Source organism: Parus major, chromosome 2 (assembly GCF_001522545.3).
Source record: "Parus major isolate Abel chromosome 2, Parus_major1.1, whole genome shotgun sequence".
Lineage (NCBI taxonomy): Eukaryota > Metazoa > Chordata > Aves > Passeriformes > Paridae > Parus > Parus major.
Window position 1 is genome coordinate 37388840 of NC_031769.1, and position 5045 is coordinate 37393884.

Below are 5045 nucleotides of genomic sequence, written 5' to 3' on the forward strand. Positions count from 1 at the left end.
AGTGACCACACAGGGCTTGTCTGGAAGCATAAATGGGCTTCTTCAACATAGCACATTCTTCAGATGTGAAAAGAGCTTCAACTTCAATGGACTGCAAAATCCTAAGTGTAATGCTTGAAATATATAATTTTATGGACAATTTTAAAAATCTAAGTTCCATAAGATGGGACTGAGAGGAAATATGTTGGAACAAATCTAAACATTTGGAGGCATATATGTAAGAAAAGATCTTTCATGGCTAAGTTATGACTAGACCAAGCAGAACTCATTGTTTTATGACCAAGTACATTTCACATTTCTGTATTTTACTTTTGCAAAATTTAGCATTATACAGATAAAATGCTGTTGAAGAAAGCATTTAACCTAATGCCAAGGATTTAGTTTAGGGGATATATTATTAGGAATAGAAAAGCATATCATATTAGTTTAATGGTTTATTTTATGCCCTATTTTTAATGGGGTTTTTTTTAGGCCCTTATTTGCCTATTGTGACAATCAGTGAAGTAAACATCATGCATATATTCAAAATCTAGTATGGCTTTCCTCCTGTAAGAGCACTATGTCCCTAGTGCAAGGTAATACTTTTTTCTTCAGACAATAACATTTCTCCAAATATAAAATACAAAAGAAAAGCCCAAAATACCACACTTTCCATTATTTTTCTGTTTCAGAAGACTATTTCTGTGACTCCTCCCTGAACCATAGTCATACATTTTAAGGCTACAAGTTACCAGAGAAGTCAACTCACTGGCACAAAATATTTTTACCTACAAGAAGTATTCAAATGCTGTTAGAAACATAAACACTGATTTTAAAGCTGTAGTGTATATACCCTTGGAAAAGAGTAGGATGCACAAAGGGTGACAGCAAATGGCTTATTTACAACCCTACTGCAAGGGTAACAAGGCATTCTCTTGACTGTATTGTCAAAGTTTTGAGCACCTCATGAATTTTTGCAGCAGTAGAAGGTTCAAAAAACAGTAAGAGCAGCAGGCAAGGAAGGAAGAACATAAGTATCAATGATATTATGTGTGTTAGTAACGTCTCTCTCAAGACCTAGAAGCCAATTGCAGTCATGTGGCTGGGAAGACACAGGTGCAGAGGAAATCTCATGAGAAACCACATGGAGAAGATGCCTGACCTACCATCCCATCACACCACTACTTCAGCCAATGGAGAAACAAGCTGTACAGTACCATTTTACAACTTCTTTAAAGTTTTATTTGCCTCCTTACATATTATGCCTGCACTTGTACTCTTACTTTCAAGGATACAGCAGTGGCAGGGAGGTCATTTGTTTAAAATCTTCCAATAAAAGAGTTATAAGCATAAGGAGTGCTAAGTTTTTTCATATGAACTCATTGAACTGCAGGAAAAGTCTTTAGATAACTTTAATAAGTTTGTTGGGCTTGTTAGTCCTACAAAGGGACTGCAGGGAAAGCATTTCATATGGATGTGGAGTTATTAAAGTCTGGAAGAACCAACCTCCATGAAAGAGTCTGTAACCAGTAATAGTAATGGCCTTGGAGCAAGAGGCAAGCACTGAAAAGATAACTTGTATCACTCTTCAGTGCTTCCAGAGATTTATAACAAGGACATGGCACAGTACCAGTATAATAAAAGAAATCTTCAAATACCCTACCCTAAACATCCAGGTAAAAATTATTTTTTGTGATTTTTACCTTCCATGATATTAAACAACTGATCACTGTGGCAATATCTTATCCTCTTGGATTCCTACACCAGTTCAGTGGTATTTTTGAATGATCAAATATTACATGCTGAGAAAAGTAAAACTTTTACTGTATTGTATTTAAAAGATTAAGTGCTATAGTATACAGATATACACAAAACTGGAGACCTCTATTTAGTGCTACTCAGAATATCCAGATTCTTTTATTATTATTTAGTTAGTTCAAGAGGAAAACACAACAGTTTGAGGCAAAGGGGGCTGTAGGTAAACTCCACATCATATGTGTCATGCACATCCTCAGGCTTGGCATTTCACTTTAGAGTGAATGGTGGAACACACACAGCTTCCTGACATTTGTGATTGGGACAGTTGCCAACCAAGCCAGGTGTTGAACAGTGCCCCAGCCCTAAATTCCAGGGGGAGTTCCACGCTTCATCCTGTCCAGTGTCTTTTAGGACCAGGAGATGTTTATAAGTACAAAAGAATGCACATTGGTAAATAGATAAAAATCTTGTTCTGCCAAATAGGTTTGTATAAAGGCTCATCTGTGCATGCATACACAAGGATAAAAATTCAACTTCTAAAACTGTAGGTACAAAGTGTATAAGACATCCGTTAATGAGAGTAATGTACCAAAAAAAGCATGAATTCAAGCATCAAACAAACTATCATGGGTACCTCAACACACACTTTCTAATGTTGCTTAAGTATCCCTAAAAACATTTGAGGAAGGTGAGTTGATGCAGGACTTCAAATACAATGTTTGGAGAAGGGCAAACAAGTCAAAGCATGTCTCATCCTAGGAGACCCACACAGGGCCCCCTGCAAATGTGCAAGGGGAAGGCAAGTCCTGTGAGCCGGGCAGAGAGCCTCATCCTGTGGCTCTTGCCACAAAGAATGACCCTGCAGTAGAATCACAGCACACAAAGGGAAACAGGAACAAAAAAATGTAGTTTCAGAAGATGCGTGCATGGATGGGCCAAGGAAAATTGCAGAGGATTTTAAAATATAGCTGCACAGAGGCTTAGAAAGGATGAAGGGATGTGCTATAGAAGTTTCCATACTATTTCTTAGACTGATGTCTTCTTTTACTGTGGAGTCAAAAGAAGTGTATAGCAATTTCTGACAATAATTGTGTACCTGGAACACCATGTATAGATAGCATAACATTCAATCAACTTATTTCTTCCAGCTTTCACAATGCACTATGCAATAAAATACGAAAACTCAGGATCCTAGAGTGGCTTTATGATGCTGGCATCCCCATTGTTTGTTTTTTTGGCCAGAAATGTGTTCTGTAGCTTTAAGCTAGGCCCGGAGAGACAGAGAGGAAGAAGGGTGGGGAAAAGCAGGGCTTTTAAGCTAGCTTGTAGTTCATTAGCTGAGACAAAACTTATTTCCCTAGACTGTGGCTTCTTCAGGGGAACTGCTCAGCTCTGCTCCGGTCCAGAAGAGCAGCACCAGGAGCCCACACCAGCAAACTCCGGCGGGGAGAGGCACCCTTTGGACACTGCCCCTTCCAGCTCTTAGCTTGGATGGAGCCACACCTACAGAATGGACTCTGGATCTACCATCTCTTCAGAACAACGAGGAGTTCCATTGTTTAATATTATTCATGAACCAGTTGGTCAAGGGCCCACTGAAAATCTGCCTTTAGAGGAGACCCCTTTGGAGGTTTCCTCCCAAAATTTGCCCTGAGGCAGGACACTCAGTACTCAAGTACTTTTCTTTTTGAGCAGTTTAGGTTGTGGGCATATGGTCTAATAATGGGAAATGGAATAATTCTTAGAATAAATTCCACTTTTTCCTAGAAGTGACTATCCAATACATATGAAAAGCATCTGAAAGCTTCACTTTGCCAGTCTTTGAAAACAATGGGAGCAACACCATGTAATGGACCAGCCTACAAACCCAGAGTAACTCATCTGGTGTCAGTGCTTTTTACTGCAACTCTTCCCATGATCCTCAACTACAAATCCAGCCTAAAAGCACTCACTTTAATTTTTTTTTAATTTTTTTTGTGGCAAAATACAATGATACTTTGAACTGCACTAAAACTCAAATGGTGCTATATCCTTAAATACCTTAACCTTGGTCTCATATGTTGGTAGGCTAATTGAAAACAAATTTCTTCCCCTGCTTGTCATAAACCAAATTGCTCACCTCATTATCTTTACTTCTGCTACTTAGTATCATATTTGACTTCAAAAGAACGAGTGAGTCCATGGGCTGTTTCTGCCCATCTGCTACTATACTGCATTAAAAGCATATGTTCACCAGTTTTGGTCTCCTGCCCAAAATCTCTCTTAAAAAAAAAAAGATCACAAACTGCATAGAAGCACTTCATTTGATTATATTTTACAAACTTAATGTGAATGTGCATTTGTGTTCCTGAATGAACACAATTTTTGAACTCTCATGAATTTATTTCACAATAAATGAACAATTTATGCTTGCTGAATACAAAATTAATTTGTGGAGGAATAGGAAGGTTTAGGATTAGGGAGAGGAAGGAAGAGGAAAACTTGTGATAGGGACCATGAGAGAAAAACTACTGCATGTACAGGGGCACCTTTCTTTTCCCTCTGGTTTCTGCTGCTCTTCTATGCTTTAAGGAGGACTAGGCTGCTAATTTGCCTCAATTTTCTCTTCAGGTTTATATAATTCCCCGTACTGAACCTCTTGGCATGGGACAATTTGACTGAAGTACTTTTGGAGACCTCCCCAGCCACAGCACCAGTGCCTGCTCCATTAAGCAGTGGATGTCACACTCCCAAGAAAGCCTAACATTTTCATAGCAAGAATCAGAAGCAAATAAAGTCTTATTAAGCTTCTCCTCCCTCAAGGTTACTGTCTCAAGCTAATGACAATATATGAGATAAGTACTGTCAATCCCTGCAGGACACATTAAATTCCAGTTAAATACAGATTAGATGAGTACTGCAAAAATCATGGTTATGAAGGGTACATCCCTTTAACTATCTGGCATCCACTGCAAGGCCAGAGCAACAGCAGGTGCTTCTGTTAAGAGATGTACAGTACCGAGCAAGGTTTAGATGAAGGTCACATTTCTCACAGTATCCTTTTGGAGGGAAAAAAAATTCAGATAGGATAACTAAGAACAAGAACAAACAAACAAAAAAACAAAACAAACCCCATGAGATACAGAGAACAGTTGAATAAGAAGAATGCTTTATAGAGAGGGACAAGAGAAATTATATGAAATAATCTTTATATTCAACTGTTACAATTTTCTGCTAGTACAACTAGGCATAACCCATAGTTGCCACAACTGTGAAGGATTCTTCAGAGAGTACTTCTGAGGGAGAGGATGGAGAGTCACTTACCTGCA